This window comes from Camelus ferus, chromosome 32, assembly GCF_009834535.1.
Source record: "Camelus ferus isolate YT-003-E chromosome 32, BCGSAC_Cfer_1.0, whole genome shotgun sequence".
Lineage (NCBI taxonomy): Eukaryota > Metazoa > Chordata > Mammalia > Artiodactyla > Camelidae > Camelus > Camelus ferus.
This window is the reverse complement of record NC_045727.1, coordinates 8106904-8127545: the sequence shown is the minus strand read 5'-3', so window position 1 is coordinate 8127545 and position 20642 is coordinate 8106904. Positions and strand designations below refer to the sequence as shown.

The window sequence follows — 20642 nt, the reverse complement described above, 5'->3', positions numbered from 1 at the left end:
TGTCACTTCCACCCTCGCAATCTCCCACGGGGATCCATCCCTCTGTGGCCGCCCTTCTCAGAAACATACAGAGATGACAATTCTGGGAAGCATGGGCGAGCCCAGCCAAGGTGTACGTGAGACCAGTGAGAAGCCAACTCCAAAGCAAGAGGTAGTGGGGGAGGGGAGGGGAGGGGACACTAATGTGTGCATTAATGGGTGGTAAGAGGGGTGTTCCTAGAACAACTCTGGAGCCCATCAACTCTGGGATAACACTGACTGTCCGTTTGGTCTTTTTAAAGAATGCAGACACCCTGGGATGAGAAGTCATTAAGACACAAACTTAGACTAACTAGAGTCTAGGTGGTTTCTGGTCCTTTCTCTGCATCTAACTTGTTTTCTTGACCTTGACAAATTCAAACCTCCAATGCCACACCCCCAGCGAGTTATTCTTGGGACTGTGTTTCTGTGTGAGCCAAAGGCAGACCCATGAGCCCGAGAGATGATGGCTTTGCATCTCCCTCACCGAATCCACACACTATCCCCACTAAGGGCTAAGTACAAAGGACCCGCCACGCAGCACAGTCTGGGTGCAGCCTGTGAGTCCTGCTTCCAGCAGGAAGGACCGGGCTTCTCCTGCCACCTCTTCAGCCCGCCTCTCAGCCATTTCACAGCCAGTTAGCACTTCTGTCACAGAGAAGCTGAAACTCAAAACAGTCCATTTCACCGCCTGGAAGCCCATTTAGAGAAAAAGATGGAGGGGAGGGAAGAGACCAGGAGCTAACATGATGACCCGGGTGATCAGTCCCTTCCAGGCGTTCATCACAACGAATCTGGGGATAACTGAGACAGACAAGGAAAGCAGATGCAGAAGGATCTTGGGGATAACAGACACGCTGCTAGGTAGACAGGCCCGGTAACATCCTCAGTTTCCCAGCCATTGCTTCACTTCAAAACTCTGTCCTGTTGTTGAGTGCACTCTCTTTATTTCTGCTTAGAAAAATACCATAGTCAAAATATCTACAGACTAGAAGCTGGCACCTTGGCGGTCGGTCATCCTCGATTTTTCTCTCCCTGTCCCCCCTACATCTGAGCCATCGACAAGTCCTACGGCTGCCACCTCCAAAGGACTTCCCAAGTCCGCCTGCTGCCCCTCCTCTAGCTCCAGGGCACCCTGCTGGTCCGAACTCCATCAGCTCTTGCCTGTGAGACTGTAACCGCCCCCCAGCTGGCTCCGTGTATCCCTCCCTGTTGAGGTAGGCTACTGTTACACGCTTTCAACATGACATATTCTTGGCTGCCCTCTTGGAATAAAGAATCCCCATCACATGAGTCCTACTTCCTCAATGTTTTAGAAATCAGAATGCAAACTTCCAGGCCCCTGTGGGTGTGTGACCCAGAACCCACACATCAGCAGCTCCCCACGCGGTGAGACTCGAAAGTCCGTGTTCATTGGTGTAGGTGGCAGAGACTCTCGACTGCCTGTGGCCAGAAGAGGGGCAGCGGTGGCCCAGAGGCTGCCAGGTGGAGCAGAGATGCTGGTGCTGGGGCAGCTGCAGTAAGGAAAGCTAGGCTCCGAGCATGTGGTGTTCAGCCTCAGCTGCACAGGGATTTCTGCGTCGGCCCCTCTGCAGGCATCATTTTGGGGGCTGCTTTTTTTTTTTTTTTTTTTTTTTTTGGTGCTGAAACCCAGGAACAAACTTGGGGGCTGCTCTTGGAAGCTTCCTTTCAAGTCTGGTCCTCTCCAATAACTTCTGGAGTGACCTCACATCCTTTAAAAAATAAATCTCTTTTCTGCTTAAAAGCCAGAGTGGATTCCATTGCTTGTCCTAGGAATTGGCTGAGACACTCCTCTCCAGTCTATTCCCCAGTCGGCAGTCAAAACCAGCTTTTTAAAAACTGAAATCAAATCTCACCCCTTGCCTCCTCGGAAGGCCCCATGTGAAGGGGCTCAGCTCTCCAGCCTCATTCCGTCCCACCCTCCTCCTCTCGCCTGCTCTGCTCCAGCTACACTGGCTAACACAAGTTCCTCCCCAGCTCTGGACTCGGTACCAGCGATTCCCTCTGCCGGGCAAGTGTTTCCTTCAGTCCTTCCCATGTGTCATCACAGGTCACTATCACCTCTTCGGAAAGGCTGGCCTGGATCACGCTGTAGCCACCGCACACGCCTTCTTCATTATCCTCCATCTGATCACACTGTTAATTCCTTTAGGGGATCCACCCTGATCTGTCAGTATTTCCCTTGTTCACTCGTTTATGGTCATGTTACTATTTACTGACCATCTCTTTCACTGGATTCCAGATTCCAGGAGGGCAGAGACCATGTTTTCTCATTAACGCAGAGTCCCCAGAGCAATCCCAAACAAAGGAATTATAAAGAATCAGCACTGACTGAGCACCTATATGCTAGAACTCTTACAGAACATGCACTAGATGGCATCCTGGACCTCACACCAACCCTAAGAGGTAGGGACTATCAGTCTTCCTATTTGACAGCTGAGAAAGCTGAGCACAGAAAGGTTGAGTAACTTGCCCAAGGACACAGTAAATGGAGAGCTAGAGCTAGCAAATGGAGAGTGGCGTTTGTACCCAGGTAGCCTAGCTTGGGAATCCACAATCTTGAGTAGATATGTCTCCTAAGAAGGAAGGAAGGAAAAGTAATGAGTGAACAAATGAGTGAAAAGTACGTAAGCCCAGTAATGTCCAGCAGCAGGGCCATCTCTGCAGATTCCTTCGAGTCCTCGGCCTCTGTCCTTCAGGTGGATAGAAGCTGGCTGGGGCTGCTGTACGTAACAAGCACTTCCACTCACGAGCATGCAGGTGTTTTACCCGCCCCCCGGCCTGACTCTGGTGAGTAGTCTGACATCCATATCTCACAAGGGAACTGGGGTTCCAAACTCAGAGTCACGGATCTTTTACTGTGTGCTGATTCATAGACTCTCCTGTGAAACTCAGAGATCCCCCGGGGGAGAAAAAAAGAGTTGAGCTTACCAACGTAAACCCTGTGGAAGTAAGTGCCCTGGTCAACAGGCCTAGACTTCGGCCAAGGAGAGCTCTCCGAGACATCTCATGTCACACCCTGAGCACCGTCAAATTCACACATTCAGGGAAAGATTCTCTTAGTTGACCCTCAACACCCCTGCAACCCAAATACTTTCTGAACTGAATTCTGAACAAGCTAAAGTGCCTTTTTCATTAGCAACGGTAGAAAATCCCACTTTGTCATGATCATCACGTTGCTGTCTATCATTTGTTATGCTGTGATGTCACAATATACTGTTACGCATTATGTGATGAACAGCAGCATCTCCATGTCTGGCTCTCTTCTGAGTATCTAGAATAACCAAGATGCAGAGACAGTGGAGACCACAGTCATATTTTCGCCAAGTCCACAGAGAGTGAATGAATGAAACTGGACGTTGACCAGAAGATCTGTGACTTCCTTATTTTAAAGATTAACAAAGGGGTCTGCACAAAGACACAGACAGTGTTTTCCCTGAGAGCTAAGATTCTCTGTTTTGCTCTTCCTATTTATAGTCTCCATATTATTTATAGTCTCTTTATATTTTTCCGTACTTTCTGAGTTTGTTGGTATTCTTTGTTAGTGAGGATGTTCTAGGTGCTTTTATCGCAGGGGGAAAAATAATAGACCTATTGTCGAACAAGCAACCTAGGGAAGGCATTTGGTAAGTCACTCTGGACATCCATCAACGTGGCAACCTTGCCATTCTGGAAGTTCTACGGAGCCCTGAGGCTAAAAGATGGGCGGGGTGCGGGGGGGGTGGAGGGCACTGCCAAAGAGAGTTGAGGGGAGACTGAGGCAAATACCTGGAGCCCAAAGGAGGCAGGAAGTGGAAAGAATCAATCTAGAGGGTTTAGGGCTCGCCCAGATAGGACACTGGGCTCTCCCCCTTTTAGCACTGAAAATCCCACGCCCCAGGAAACCCTCAGTCCCCGGCACACACAGACAGCTGGTCATCCTACCAGGGAGCGGGGACAGGGCTGTAAAGAAACAGCACACTTAGAAGGCAGCAGTTATTGCCCTATGACTCGGATCTGTCACCTCTATGAACGCTCAGACTCCTATAATAAATCAGCTCGTCCCGACAGATCTGCTCTCTCTCATTCCCCGAGAGGCTCCCTTCATTTCCTGAGAGATGACTTTATTCTCTGTTTGTTTTCACAGTGGTCTCTTTAAAGTCTCAGCTGTTCCAAGGAGAGTAAATAGGTTTTAAAATTAATTATCAGTTAAAGAGAGGTTAACTAGCACCGGGCTAGCCATCTATTTGGTCTGTGACGGAGGCAGCCCACCCCTCCCCTCTCCAGAACCCAACGACCTACACGAGGACCGATAAACCCCAACAGCAGAGGCTGTTCACGTGTGATCTGTGGACTGATGAAAGTCATCCTTGGTATTCACCTCGTCCCTGTTGGAAGGTGAATTCTGTGGTCATTTTGATTTTCCAGCTCATCAGTATGTATGCCAGCCTTCTAGGTAGGCTTACCAAATTAAAAAAAAAAAAAAAGTGGCTTGCAAATATTCTATTGGCATAAAAATTTGTCACCAGTCCCTGCTGCACTTAGGGTAACTACTATGATAGAGGAAATGAGGGCAGCGAGGCCTAGAGGAACAGCACATTTGTCACCCAGCGTGTGTTTCTCCCTGAAGTTAACATCTGGCACATCTTCTCGTGTCCTGATTTCAGCTGGGCTCAGTCTGATTTCTTAGTCTAAACTCTTGACATGTGATCCCGTGCCTTCCCTGCTCCTATTGGAAGTCCCAGGGTCTCCTCAGGAGGGGACGAGGCTGTGGTTTGTGTTAATAACAATCCTTCTGCTGAATTCCACAGCTTCATCTGATCTCATAGTTAATGAATATTTATAAGAAGCTGACAGCGTTTGCAAAATCGGCTCAGGCCAGGCAGGTGAGCACTTGAAACCAAGACGATTATGTCATTGGTGTTCTGATGGGCACGCACAGGAAAATACACAAAATTACAAACAGGACGCAAGAGGACGGGCGCTGGCTCTCCTCTGTATTCTGTCACTAACCCGGAACTCCTTAGAATGCAGAAAATAGAACTTGCAAAAACCATGCATCATCTGGATGTCCTGGAAACGTCAATTGATGATCTGAAGCCCAGGGAGTCTCTTGGGAGTCAGTGGAGTGAGAGTCGGTAGCGTCAGGAGGAGATGCATTTGGGGACCACAGTCACACCGTCTCCCCACTCTCACCTCCCGCCCCTCTGTGTTAGGCTCAGAAGGCTCGAACATATGCTGGTGGGTGACCTAGCGGTGGTCACAGGCCACGAAGGTCAAGCATGTTCGACTTCTCGAAGCACCTTATGAAGTCACTCTCAGCCATGGGAAGGAGACTGGGCTCACTGAAGAGGCAGGAAGAAAAGGGACCCATTCATTTCCTGACCCCCAGGATGCAGGTGTGTCTGCACTCCCTGCGGTGTAAGGATTCACCGCTCTTTCTTTCCCTCCATCCCCTCTTCTCTGGGTCAACATCCATGTCTTTTCCCTCCTCTTCTCTTCTTCCTTGCATCTCTTAAGCCAGAGTTTCTCATCCATGGCACTATGACATTTAAGACCAGGTAATTCTTTGTACTGGGGGGTGCGCTGCACATTGCAGGATGTTTAACAGCACTGGCCCCTACCCACTAGATGCCTGCAGCATCTCCAACCAAGTTGTAACAATCAAACATATCTCCAGACATCACCATGTGCCCCCAGGAGGCAAAAGCTCCCTCCGTTGAGGACCACTACCTGAGACTAACCAGTGACACTGCATTCAGCATCCAGCCTACATCCCACTCCTCATCCCTTGATTCTCCTCAAACTCCGATGGCTACACATTTGGCTGTGGTTTTGGGGATCCCAAATCACCCTCCAAAGTCTCCCCAGGAGGTACCACCTCACTCCTTCAGTTTTACCTCCTCAGATGACACCAGTTTACAACTTTCTCCATAAACAAGGCGACAATATAACTTCTTGTCCAAACCAGCATCCTTTTGAGAGTGAAATGGTGTACCAGGAATAATTACACTGGGACAAGAGATGTAAACTGGGACTATCCTGGGCAAATGGAGATGTATGGTCACCACTATGTAAGCCTCTTCTTACAAGATGCTCTTGCTTGTGTGTCCCAAGTTGGACAATAGGACATAACGCACATCTTCTAAGTCTCTGGCTTTGCATACCTGGGTTGTGTTCACCCCATCATTCTCCTGAGGACTAGCTCACCACGGGAGGTCAAGGAAATAGCTGAGGGCTAGATTTTAATAAAGGAACTGGGCTAACCCGTGTTCACAGCAGCACTCTTCACAATTACCAAAAGGTGGAAGTAACCCAAGTGTCCATCACCAGATGAATGGATAGATAAAATGTGGTCTATCCCTACAACGGAATATTATCCAGCCACTAAAAAGGAAGGAAATCCTGACACATGCTATAACGTGGTTGAACCTTGAGGACATTATGTTAAGTGAAATAAGCCAGTCACAAAAGGACAAATACTTTATGATTCCATTTATAGGAGGTACCTAGAGTCGTCAAACTCACAGAGAGAGAAAGTGGAATGGTGGTTACCAGGGGCTGGAGGGCGTCGGGAAAGGGGAGTTAGTATTTAATGGGTATGGAGTTTCAGTTTTGCAAGATGCAAAGGGTTCTGTGAATGGCTGGTGGTGATGGTCACACTAATGTGAATGTCCTTAAGGCCACCAAACTGTACACTTAAAGGGGGTTAGAATGGTAAATTTTACGTATGCATATCTACCACAACTAAATATAATAGTAAGACAAATAATTTAAAGAAAAAAAGAACTGGAGTCGTGTTCAACAGAGAAATGCCAGGGACAAGGCAAAAGCACTGTGGTAGGATATTTGAGCTTTTGTGCTCATCCAGTGCGAAGGGAGGAGAGCATAAGGCCACAGCTGCACTAGGCCTAAGAAAGAAGTGAAGCTGTCCCAAGCGTGAGGGACCCCCATGATCAGCGAGAGCCTTGGAGAACACGCTCTGTGTCTCAGCTTCTACTGGTCTCCCCTTGCCCCCTCCGTTTAAAAAAAAAAAATCACTCATCACCTTATCCCAAGCAGCAAACAGAAACAGTAACATCCTCCTTGCGTGTCTGTGTAACATTCCCGTGGTCTCTGGTTTGCAACGATTTTCTTGAGACACAATTTTTAAATCCTCTGTTGGTAAAAAGGGAGACTGCCTCTTCCCCATCGCCAACCTCCCTGATCCGCCCAGCCCAACCCACTGACTCCTCCAAAGATGAAAACTGAGGACAGTCCATTGAAACTGAGTGACGATGGGGAGGCCCCATTGTCACTGTCTCAGTGGGCTTTCTGCAAAGCGCTCCCTCTGAGGCTGTGCAGGTCAGTGGTCAGACTGGCTGCACCCGGGCGCTGAGCGGAATTTGCTGTGAGCGGGGTTAATCTATACGATCCAGAAGACAAACACCAGAGGACTCAAGAGCAACAAGATGCATGTTTGGAAAACCTTGCCGCCGCAGTCTGCGAGAAGCGAAATGGCCCAGGTCAGTAATTAGAAGCCGCTCTGAAGCAGCCTTGCAGGGCAGAGTGTGGTGGGTTACGCAGTGTGTACACAATGGGTATGAAATCAATTAACAAAGTGGAAAGGCGGCGCGTTTTCCCGGTTGCTTCAGCACTCGTTAGTAACCCTGCAGAAGGAAGTGTGAGTGACCTGGACAGCTGATGATTCAGAACAGAACTACATGTGGTATATGTGTGTGTGTGTGTGTGTGTGTGTGCGGCGGGGTCTAGAGTCAACTTAAGATTTCAGGCAGAAGTGAGACGCCTTGCTGCTCTCTCTGCTGAGCCATGAAAGTCTGTCTCAAACAGCTGAAGGTCAGAGCTGGTGAGTCTGGGTGACAAATATTGGCGTAGGTTTTTATTTTGAGCAAAGTCAGGCTACTTTATCTTCCACTGTGCTCCTTGGGAAAATATTTTCCAGGAGCCGAACTATTTCCAGACACAAAACAAAACCAGTTCATCTCGTTGGGAGTTAAGTATGGAGGGAAATGGAATTTCGCATGTTTCCGTAAATCTTTTTTTTTCATGTGTCCATAAATCTTCATTAATTCAACGAAACAATCTCAGCACAGGCAAGGCGCTATGCTCTACAGCTCTGTGGATATATCAAGATAAGAGCGTTTTAAAATGACGTATGTTTAAGTAAAACTACGTTATGTCTAAACACCAGTGAATCTTCCCCAGTGTAGGACAGGGTAGCCCAATGTGGCAAGCAGGGGACATACCTTTCCCTGGTGACAGGAATAGCCTTCTTGTTTGATGCTACTTCTGCTAACTATGTTTCTCGGAACGAAGGTAAACATGCAGGCCAAGGGAGTTTCACAAATATTTGCTCTTTGGTTAATATTAATGTATGTCCGTGTTTACTTGAATTTTCAAGTATACCCGGCATTGGTACCGACTGGCCATAAATGAACTAGTAGCAAAACCCGTAACAGCAATGAGGGGACAGGCGCGAGCTTCTTCGGAACTATTTTCAGAGCCCTTAAATGGTGTCCCGACGTTTCTTTTTCCTGTTTTTCATCTTTATCGCCAACTTTAAGCCCCGATGTTAACGAAGAAGAGAAGTTAACATTTTTCTAAGCACTCCTATGGAAGCGCTTTAAATTCCTGTCCTGTTTCACAATCCCAGTCCTCAACTAGCCTCCGAGAGGGAATTATTCCCATTTTACAGACTGAGGAAATGGGCACAGAAGTGGAGTCCTTTGCCAAAGGTCAAATGAGCTGAGCCCAAGTCTGTCCAGCTATAAGCTCTCTATAACAACGCAAATAAATCAGAAGATACACTTCTCTTCAAGTAGCATGGAAGTATGGAAAATCAATAAAATCAGAATTTGCTTCCCCTAGTGCATTATAAAAGTTTATTTTTCAGACCATTAATCACTTGATAGAGAATAGGGAAGGGAAGGGGAAACTGAGAATGCAAATGTCCAAAACCACTGGTGGCTGCAGGTGAAGCAGCGCTGAAATTACAATGCTGATCGGTGGGAAAATACAACTCGATTTGGAATGTTCGGTCTATACCCAGCTTTCTGTAAGCTCACTTACAGCGTAAATTAAAAGAGATCAGCAACAAGGGCAGAGAAGCAGGGGGCGTATTACGAAGAGCCGGGGCTTTGGAGTCAGATGATCCGGGATCCTGGATATGAATGCCTCTGCTACTTCTACGCTGTGTAACCTTAGGCAAGCTGCTTACCCTCTCTGACTTTCAGGGTCCTCATTTATGAACTAAAGGTAGTAACACTCACCTCAGCAGGGTTATGGTGAAGCTTAAGTTGGATAAAGTGTACAAAGCACCCATCCCACTGGGGATAATCAATAAATGTTAATTTCCTTCTCTTCTCTATTCACTAGATATAAAATTGTTACTGATGTAGGGGGAAGGTATAGCTCTATGGTAGAGTGCGTGCCTAGCATGCACAAAGTCCTGGATTCAATCCCCAGTACTTCTATTAATAAATAAACAAATAAACAAACAAACAAACCTAATTACTCCCGCTCCACACACAAAAAATTGTTACTGATGTGTCTGAGGCCAGACTGAAAATGGTATTAATAGACTATGAAAAGATTAGGAAATAATCACACTGAGAAATTTATCTGAGGCAGCAAAAATGTTATCTATCTTTGTGACCCAAATGTGGACCTCTATGACCCAGACACATGTACTTGGGACCCAAACGTGAAGACGTGTCCATTTCTAGGTTGGTGCCACCAAGATGCCAACACACATAGACCTGCTTTCCAAGTCAGAGAATTCGTTCAACACAGTCCTTCCCAAAGCGTGTTCCTTAAAGTTCTAATCTCATGAATATTTCTTAAATGGAAAACCAAAATGAGCATTCAACCTCTAAGACTGGAAATCACAACATACTGTATCTCTCCCTCGGAAATTTTAATACAGTCTAATGGCAAAAACTGTTTGACCACAGAACCCTTTTCTACTTAACATCTATTATTCATCTTATGAAACTAGTGTCCCAATAACACATGCCAGAAAAATGCTGTTTTTAGACTAGTCAAAATCTACTGCATTTCAACAGTGTGAAAAGAAAGAAATATAAATTTCTAGTCACTTCTGACTTGACCTCTGTTCCCTCTGGCTTTTTCTTTCAAAGTCATTTCTACTTTCACATGTGCTCGCTGTGGTTTATTTTACTTACTAAAACAAGAGGCAATTTATTCCTGTTTCAGAATGTGAGAGCTAGACTCTTATACATGGGAGGGAAATGACACTGCCAAGAGTGAGGAGCGTTTCCTAAATCTAATGTCCACCAGAAGGAACAAAAATAAAGTGGGGCTTACATCAATAAGGGCAGATACTAATTATCTGTGCTTAAAATTCCTTTAAAGTTCAACTGTCCACATTTGGCACATCAAAGAGGCTTTTATTGGGCACATCAGAAGGGCATTCCTTTCAAAAGAGCCACAGAATCAAGCGAAGACATAAACGTGCTATTTATCACTTTGTCAAGGTTCAGCTAGGTCCTAGTCCCCATGCCAAGAGCCCCTGAAGCCAACAGGAGCCATCAATTCAATAATCAACAAGAGTCAGTAGAGACAATATCAACGAATTTGCAGAGTATCGTCATATCATACTTGAAAACGGCTGTTGGCCAACGTCAGCTGTAAAGCTGGAACTTGCTGCACGGCTGGTGCATTAAAACATTTTGACACCTGGTCAACAAAAGACCCATTTTAGTGTCTGTGTCAAAAGCCTTGTGGGAAGCAGAATTCTGAGACGGTCCCTCGAGACGCCCAGCTCTTGCTGTTCATACACCTTTCCCAGTTCTTCAAACACTAACCTAGGTACTGCTAAGAAGGGATTCTGCAGAAGTAAGATTATCCAGGTGGGACTCACCTACTCACATGAGCCCTATAAAGCTGAATCTAAATGTCAGAGACTCAAAGAATGAGTATTTTATATGCCACTGCTGGCTTAAAGATGGAGAGGGCCACGTGGCAAGGAATGTGGGCAGCCTCTCAGAGCTGCCAGTGGCTGCCAGCTGACAGTCAGCAAGAAATCTAGGACCTCTTGTACTACTGGGTTGCAAAGAAACTAGGTTTTACTAAAATAGTCAATGAGCAGCTTAAGCCTCGGTATGAACAACAGGGTCAAAGAGTCTTCTGAATTAGGTAAGTTAATTAATGCATTAAAATTAATGCTCTAGGCTTATCACCCAGTACAGAGGTGAGAGATAGGGTTCCCGGACTGGGAGGGGCTGCCTGGAGCGCTGGTTTGCCATGACTGGTTAGTGATGTCTGCCACGGCACTGGCTAGGCTCTATTCTGAGTGGACACATTTTGCACATCCAGTCTAGATTTATAAACAGGGCATGAATGCAGAGTAGAGGCCTGTCCAGTCAAAAATCAGTTTTGATAAAGACGTCTAGGTTCTTCCTAAACGTTCTTCACTGTGCCCTACTTTCTCTCCTTGGGGTCATGTTACTGCTCACCTAGGCAACCTCCCACTCACATTCTTCTCCCATCATCCATGCTCTATTACCCAGATGACAGAAACCATGGAAAGTTAACGTGGTGTGATTGCAACAAATTCTAACACACTGATTACGAATGCCCAGAAGCATGAAGAGAATGCTCATCACCGTAAGGCATAAAACTTCCCTTCCCTTCCCACCTCAACTGGAAACAATTCAGCGTTTCTTCTTGTCCTTCCCTGGAAGTGGCCTCCAGGTATCATTCCTCCAACACGGAAGATTTTTTAAAGTATCTACATTGGAACCTTATTCAGCATCTGAAGTGAAGACTCAGCACTCCAAGCCAAGGTGTTGATTACTATGAATATTTCAGCATTTAATTCATGGTACTCAGTTAAGTCATCTCTTCTTTCATATGCAGACTTTCTTTTGAACCCACTCGAGACCAAAAATAACCCCTTCCATCTACATAACAATATTTTTCAAAGAATTTTCACCAAAAAAATTCCCTAATTTCATCTGACTTAGATCAGTAAGAGGATTTTGTGATTCTCATTTTACAGATTAAAAACTCAGACACTGAAGTATCTGAGAAACTAAGTGAACTCCCTGCAGTCACATGGGCTGGTCCAGCCTGGTCCAGTACTTCTCCCATGAACATCCTTAGCAGGTGCATAAGAAGTACAGCCAAGAGAGTAAACCTCCCTGAGCCTCAAGCTCCTCATCTGTATAACTTCAAATGTCATAGCTGCCTTTGAGGCTTGATATGAGAGGTGGAAATGTATAAAGTGCCTATCCCCTTGTGGTACGCTGAAAAAGGGCCCTCCGAGGGGAAGAACCTTGAAAACATTATGCGAAGTCAAATAAGTCGGACACAAAAGGCCAAATACTGTATCCATCCGTTGATAAGAAATGCCCAGAACAGGCAAATCCATTGAGCCCTCTGAGGATATATATTTACTTCCTAATTCCCAGAACCTGTGAACAGTAACTCATACGGCAAATGATGTGATTAAGCCGAGGATCTGGAGATGGGAAGGTCAGCCTGGATTGTCCGGGCAGACCCTAAATACAGTCACGTGCATGTAGAAGAGAGAGGCAGAGGGAGATTTGACACTGACACGCAGAGGAGAGAAAGAGACATGAAGACGGAGGCAGAGACAGAAGTGATGAGGACACAAGCCAAGGAGTGCCGGTGGCCACGAGACACTGGAGGAGGCAAGGAATGGATTCCCGGTAGAACCTCTGGAGGGAACATGACCCTGCCGACCTGTTGGTTCTGGACCCACACGTATGCACACGTATGTACCATATAAACGTGTACACGGTCGCACATACACAGAATAAGGGTAGAGATGGTGCCTGTCTAGTAGCGTCGCTGGGAGGATGCAATGAGAGTGTCTGTCCCAGGCCTGGCACCGTTCCCGGCACGTCATGTGCACTAGTAACTCTGAGCTGCCATCACAATAGGGAAAAGCCCTCGTCTTAGAGTAAAACTCAGACTGAAGGGAGGAACCTGGATGAGCTTCCTAGGGCTGCTGCAGCAGATGACTGCACACTGAGTGGCTTAAAGCAACACAGACGTATTGTCTCTCGCCATTCTAGAGGTCACATGTCTGAAGAGGGTGGGCAGGGCGGCCTTCCTGTTGGAGGCTCCTGGGGAGAATCCGTTTTCTTACCTTTTCTGGCTTCTACGGGCCACTCTTGTTCCTTGGATCCTGGCCCCATGTCACTCCCACCTCCACTTCCGTGTTCACACCTTCTGTGACTCTGACCCATAAGAACCCTTGTGATGACATGGCGCCCACTTCAATAATCCACCCTAATCCTCCCATCTCCAGATTCTTAACCACATCCGCAAAGTCCCTTCTGCCATCTAAGGTAGCATGTTGACTGGTTCCGGGGATTGGGCTGTGAACATGCTGGGGGGGCCATTATTCGCCCCCCACAGAAAGCCTGAGTGCCCTGCTCTATCCAGCAGAGGGGAGAGAAGTCCTCTAACTCAACCTGCTGGGTTTTTTTTCTTTCTTTCTTTCTAATTGAACGTAGTGGGAAAAGATGGAAATCTGCACTTCGATACAATATTTATACTCAGCAGACATGTTTACACGTTCAGGAGCCTATTAAACTAAATTCCAATGGGCAGATCACTTACCTCATACGCACAGCAACAGGGGATGGAAAGAGGACCTTGGATAATGCTCATCGCTTTCTTTTAAAATGTCAGGGGACCGATGACGCAGCAGAACTTCTGCTGCAGCTGGTCAGCAGCCCCTGTAATCAAACGGGAACAGTCATCCCAACAATATTCCTAGCCATCTAATTTCCAGGACATCTTTTGAAACAAAAGAACCCTGCCAAGTTTCCCAAAGGAATACGTTCTGGCTCTCTCTGCATTTTCATCCTTCTTTTCTTCTAAGAATTTCCCAAGCCAGACGGGCCCAGTTTCGTGCATGTCGGCTGCCTCTCTGCCGCAGAGCGTCTGCCCCTTCCTTCCTTCCTCTGTCTCATCCTCTGCCTGGAAAAATCTTCTCACTAATGCAGATGTTCAAACCTGGCATGCCAAGGGGAGGAATGGTGTCCACTGCTCGGAGTATTTATGACTCAGTCTGAGAAAGGAGAGAAGTGGCTGCCTAGGGCAGGGCAGGGGTAGGGGCATGCGAAGTGACTGCCAACTGGTGTGTGATTCTTTGGGGGGAGTTGCACAACTTTGTGAATAAACTAGAAACCAATGATCTGGACACTTTACATGGGTAAATTATACCTCCATAAAGCTATTTTTTAAGAAAGACTCAGTCTGACAGGCTCAATAAATAAGAGTAGGCCTCATTTCCTTAGGAAGTGTACTGTTTTCAGTATGGGGGGTAGGCTCTGTCTACTAGAGGAGACAGTCGGATTAGCAGACTGTGACACAGTGACGAGAGCTGTGACAGAGAAAAGCAGAGAGAGCTTCCGGAACACAATAGGAACCGGCAGACCTGGGCTGTGTTTAGCCCATCTGTCCCATTAAAGCCAGAAAGCCACCTAGTAAAACTGTCCCTGCCACCCCAACACCATTCACGAGGCCACCGTGCCTCACTGCACCGTACCCTCCACCACCCACCCTGTTCACCAGGGCCTGGGTTCCCGGGTCCACCCCTCACCTCTGCCTGGCTACTCCACCTAAGCCAGCGAGGCATGCCAGCTAGAGAACCCTTCCCAGCAAAGGCAACACTTCATCCCAGTCTCGAGGGACACCTAAGAGGTAGCCAGAGGACAAAGGGACGGAAGAAAGCACTCCAAGCCAAGGGCGCACCAGGGCAAAGACACAGGAGCGGAGCCATAATCAGACTCGTTCCAGGGATGGGAAGCAGTTCTGCGTGGCCAGGCCATGGGCGGCCACACGTCGCGGCCAGGGGAGCAGAAGGGGCCTCACGGTGAGTGTCCTGCTGAGGAGTTAGGACATTGTGCTAAGGGTTGTGGGCAATCTGCAAATGCCTATGAGAGACACGGATATTCACAGTAGCCACAAAGGGGAAGCAACCCAAATGGCCATCAACAGATGAATGGGTAGACAAGATGTGGTATGTCCTTGCAATGGGACATTATCCAGCCAGGAAAAGGAATAAAGTACCGATACACGCTGCAACGTGGAGGAAGCTTGACTACATTATGTGAAGTGAAAGAAGCCAGACACAATGAACAGATATTGTATGACTCCACTCGTATGTATTATCTGGACTCAGCAAGTTCACAGAGGCGGAAAGCACAGTGGAGATTACCAGGGGCGAGGGCAGGAGGCAGAGGGAGTTGCTGCTTCCTGGATATAGGGTTTCCCTTAGGAGTGATGGAAAAGATTGGGAGGTAGACTCTGGGGATGGTTGCACACCATTATGAATGTAATCAGCGCACTTTAAATCAATTGTACACTTGTAAACGGTTAAAATGACATATTTTGTGTACATATATTTTACCACAATTAAAAAAATTTTTAGTATGAGAAACACAAATGTTCATAGAGTATTATTCCCAACAGCCAAAAGGTGGAAGCGACCCAAATGTCCATCAACAGACGGATGGGTAAACAAAATGTGGACCACCCCCACAATGGAATACTATTCAACCATAAAAAGGAATGAAGTAATGACACCTGCTGCAACACGGATGAACCTCCAAAACATATGTAAAAAGCCAGACGAGAAAAGTCACATACTGAATGAGTCCATTTACATGAAATGTCCAGAATAAGCAAATCCATGGAGACAGAAAGTAGATTCATGGTTGTGAGAGGCTGGGGGAGAAGGAACGAAGATTGTTTAATGGATACAGGGTTTCCTTTTGGGGCAACAGAAATATTTTGGAACTAGACGGAGGTGATGGTTGCACAATACTGTGAAGGTATAAACACAAGTGAGTTATATACCCTAAAAGTGGTTAATTTTATGTTATGTGAATTTTACCTCATTTTTTTTAGCAGTGTGAAAGGAAGAGCTTCCTGGTTCAGTAAATATGTGTCCCACAACTTGCAGGGTTTACATCACAGAGCAGAGCCTAAAACCCAAGTCAGGATCTCCACTCCAAGGCAACATTCTCCCAATTCCTCAGGAACGCCTGCCAGTCAGTCAAAAGAGGAGGACCTTAGCACCCCTCCCTAAAACGTGGCAGCTTTCAGACTGAAACCAAGGATAAGAGATGAGAAAAGTAGGCAGATTCAAGGCCATTTCCAAATGGGAAGCCCTGCCTTCTCCCTTCTTCTAGCTGCAAAACAGAATTTACACTTAAAAGGGTCACGATCTGGCCTCCCTGGGAGTGAGGGCTGCCAGGTCTGTGCCTGGAAACCGTGGCAGGAAGTACCTCTGGTTCTGGAGAGCTCGGGGCCACCTGCCTGCATCCTTTCCCCAGTCCTCCCATCCACGTGTGTACTGTTTTCATGATTTCCACCCCCGATTCTTGGTCTTTCTTCCCAAACCACAATCTTATTCTTCCTAGTTCAGTGGGTTGAGGAGGAACTCAGCAAGGGCTTTGGGAGATTCTGGGGTGAGAGTGAAGGCAACAGGGCTCTGCACACTGGAGCACTGGCTTGGTTTCCCACGTTCCTCGAGTCCTTGAGTCCTTATGAGAAGCAGGGGCATTCATTTCTCCCTCTGCGTGGACAAGGCCACCCACAGGCCCCAGATGTACAGGGGCAGGAGCAAAGGAAAGCCGAGCCGTGCAATTTATTCACGACGTCAGCGAACTCAGGACAGAGCAGCCTTATGGGTGGAGGAGAGTACCAACAAGAAAGCAGAATAAAGGGAAATTTGGATGACTTTTATAATGTTTACATTAAGAATTCCAACTGCTTTATGATATTCTACAGTGGTGAGCTCTCAACTGGAGAGATTCTTGGCTATGTGACAATTTTGGTTGTCACAGTAGGGAGGAAGGTACTACTGGTATCTACTAGGTAGAGGCTGGGATGCTGCTCAACATCCTACAATGCACAGGAGAGCCCCCCACTCACAACAGAATAATCCAGCCCAGAATATCACTGGTGCCAAGGCCGAGAAACTTGGTTATATTGCATTTACCTTACAAGACTATTTTCATTTTATATTTTGAACATATAGGAGTTAGTCAGAAAAAGGAATTTTACATAGGCAGACATTTAAAGGGGACCCCAAATGTTTATCCAGAGTATTTCCTAATGATAACATTCCCAAAATAAAAAAAAATAAATAAATAACACAGAATCTCAAAATCTTCCTCATGTTCTTCAACAATCTACAAAGCTACAGATTAGGGACTGTTTGAATATGTGTGTGAAATGCCCACAGCTGGAATGGCTACGCTGTAGAGGAAATCTAAGTGGGATTCTGGGACTCTGAGCTCTACTCTCAGATAAGTAAGACGGCTCCTGCCCTCAGGTGGTACACAATGTGAGAAACTGTCTAATAGTATTCCAGAAATGCTTATAAAGATAGGCAAAGAGGTGATTCACTTCTTCTGGGGATTCAGGAAAAATAATCAAGAAGGTGAATTTTGAACTGAGTCCTCTAGAAATTCTTCAAGAGAACAAAATAGGTAAGAACACTGGAGACAAAGAAAGAGCTAAGACACTGTTAGGTATTGAATTGTGTTCCCCCAAAGAAATGTTAAAGTCCCAGTCTCCTGAGAATGTAACCTTATTTGGAATTAGGGTCATTACAAATGTAATCATTAGGACCTACTGGAGCATGCGGACCCTTTATCCAATATGACTGGGGTCTTTATAAGTGGAGAAGAAACACAGTCACACACAGGAAGGATGCCATGTGAAGATGGAAGTGGAAACTGAGGTATGCAGTTGCAAGCCAGGGAATGCCAACGATTGCTGAGAACCATCAGAAGCTGAAAGAGGCAAGGAAGGATGCTCCCCTACAGGTGTCAGAGGGAGTGTGGCCCTGCCAACCCCTTGATTTTAGACTGCAGCCTCCAGAACAGTGGGCAAGTAAATTTCTGTTGTTTTAAGCCACCCAGTTTGTGGTACCTTGTTACAGCAGCCCAAGGAAACTAACATACCAGAGTTAAATAACATAAAATTCCTTCATTTTGAACAAACAATTGGTTAATTGTTTCAATCAATGTGGGGGTGAGTAATAGAAGATTTGATGTTGAAAAGATACCAGAGAACCTGTCACATCCTTCTTGAAAGCTGTATGGAGGAGGTGTTATTGTGGGAGCTGTGAAAAAGGAGGAGTGATAGAAGGGAAATGGTTTGATAAACTGAGAATTATGTTAAGAATAGCTGTAAGTTCTAAGATGAGAGGCAAGATATGGGGTAGCATCAATGCCAATTCCTGAATAAAACATCAACTGAGAAATTGTCAAACCCTGGATATGTGTCGAGGATAAGAAGATGTACTTAAGGCTTTGATATCAGGTTAGAATCAAGAAGGAAGAAATAACTGAAAAAGAAGAAGGAAGAAAAGAAGGAGGAGGGGGCAATGAACAATTTGAAACCAATGAATATAACTTCACATTTATAATACCAAAAAAAATGAAATAAATGTAACAAAGTATGTACCCAGCCTGTACAATGAAAATTACAAAACACTGCTAAAAGAAATGTTTTAAAGACTAAAATAAATGGAATGATATACCATATCCATGGATGGGTAGAGTCATATTGTTAAGATGTTGATTTTCCCTATATCAATCAATAGATTCAACATGACCCCAACCAAAATTCTAGCAGAGTGTTTAATAGGAACAAGCTTATCCTAAAATTTATGTGGAAAAACAAATGACTTAGACTACACAAAGTAACTTTTTAAAAAGAAGAACAAAGCTGGAGTACTTATCTGACCAGGTGCTATTGGTTGAAAAGACAGACATATAGATCAATGGAACAGAACAGAGAGCTCAGAAATATATCCACAGGGATACGGCCAAATGATTTTTGATAAAAGCATCAAGGTAATTCAATGAGGAAAGAAAAATTTCACAACAAATAGTGAAGGGACAACTGAATGTCTACATGAAAAAAATAAACTTCAAACTTAAGTATGTAATATACACAAAAACTAACTATTAATGAATCACAGATTTAAAGGTTAAAGATAAAACTACAAAACTTCTAGAAGAAAACATAGGAGAAAATCGTTGTGATCTTGGGGTGGGCAAAGATTTCTAAGGTAGGGCACAAGAGACAAAGACCGTAAAAAATTGAGGAATTAAATTTATCAAAATTTAAAACTTGACTCTGCAAAAGACACAGTTAAGAAGATGAAAGGGGAAAAAAGCCAACCAACAGACTGGTAGAAAATACACATATTTGACAAAGGACTTGTGGAGAGAATCTAAAAAGGACCCTTACAATTTAATCATAAGACAAACAATCTGTTTCTTTTTTTAATCAGCAAAAGATTTAAACAGTACTAAAAGAAGGTATATAATGATCAATAAACACATGGAAAAGTGCTCAACACTAGTCGTCAAGGAAATGCAAACAATAACAATGAGATACCACCACATACCCATTAGAACGGCTAACATTAAAAAGACTGACAATACCAAGCGGTGCCTAGGATGCAGAACTCACACACCCGGAACTCATATGCTGTTGGTGGAAATATAAAAATGACACGTCTACTTTGGATAAAAGGTCTGGCAGTATCTTAAAAAGTAAATATATACCTGCCGTACAACCCGGCTATTCTTAGGTATGTGTCCAAGAGAAATGGAAACATATGTCCACACAATCTTATACACAAATGTTTATAAAAGCCCATAATAATACCCCAAACCTGGAAACAACCCAAGTGGCCATCAACAAGTGAAAGAACAAACAAATTGTGGAATGCTGTTCAACAGTAAAAGGAAATGAACTACTGATATATGCAACAATGTCGCTGAATCTCAAAAACCAGTAAAAGAAGCCAGACACAAGAGTACATACGGCCTGATTCCATTATATGAAGTTATACAAACTGTAGAAGTGGAGTGACAGAGAGCAGAGCCGCGGTTGCCTGACGCCAGAGGTGGAAGGGGGACTGGCTTCTAAGAGGCTGCAAGGAATTTGGCGGTGGGGGGGTGTTGAAAACATTCTCTACTTTGATTAAAGTGATGAGTATACACATTTGTCAAAACATCAGTGGGTACACTTAAAACCAGTGCTGTTTGTTGTGTCTAAATTATACTTCAATAAAGTTGATTAAAAGAATAATGAAGGCAGAGGCAAGGATCCCCTTGATATGCTGGGAGCCTAAGGGGGCTTGGCTGGGTGGTGGTTGGGTTCTGCTCGGTGTCATGGCTGACGACATTATTCTGGCGTCTTGTTGATGTGCGGCTGGAGACCAGGACTCTGAGTTTTTCTCTGCTGACTTATGTGTGTGTCTTTCCGGTACTCGGTAAACGGTGACAGTAAAAGGTTTGAGATCAATTCTCATCTGTGTGCTCTGCGGCAGGGAACTCTGATTGCGATTCAAAACGTTCTCTGTCTGTCAGCCTCTCTTTGAAAATTCAGAGAGAGTGAAAAGTGTGTCATTTACCTAAAAGAGGGAGGCTAGTTTGGGTAAGAACCAGCCCAAATCAGGAGCCATTTGGCACAGGCTCTGGCTGGCAAGAGTTGTGACACCTGGCTCCTCCCTGTCCATCTGCAAACCATGAGCCGTAGTAGGGTCACATGGACCCAGTGTGAGAAATCTGACGTCCTGGGAGGTGCCA

At 45.5% G+C, this 20642-nt stretch overlaps 1 protein-coding gene across 6 annotated transcripts in view; it reads right to left on the bottom strand.

Annotated features, from left to right (window-relative positions):
* C32H12orf49 (chromosome 32 C12orf49 homolog) overlaps positions 1-20642 on the bottom strand; it is a 317095-nt gene that overhangs the window by 236776 nt on the left and 59677 nt on the right. For 5 of the 6 annotated variants that reach the window (XR_004316676.1, XR_004316679.1, XR_004316680.1 and 2 more), the window contains exon 5: positions 13633-13751. The gene's annotated coding sequence lies outside the window, so the exon portion shown is untranslated. Of the gene's footprint in view, positions 1-8264; positions 8295-13632; positions 13752-20642 lie in introns of those variants that run through there. The other variant, XM_032471693.1, reaches the window with a different exon arrangement.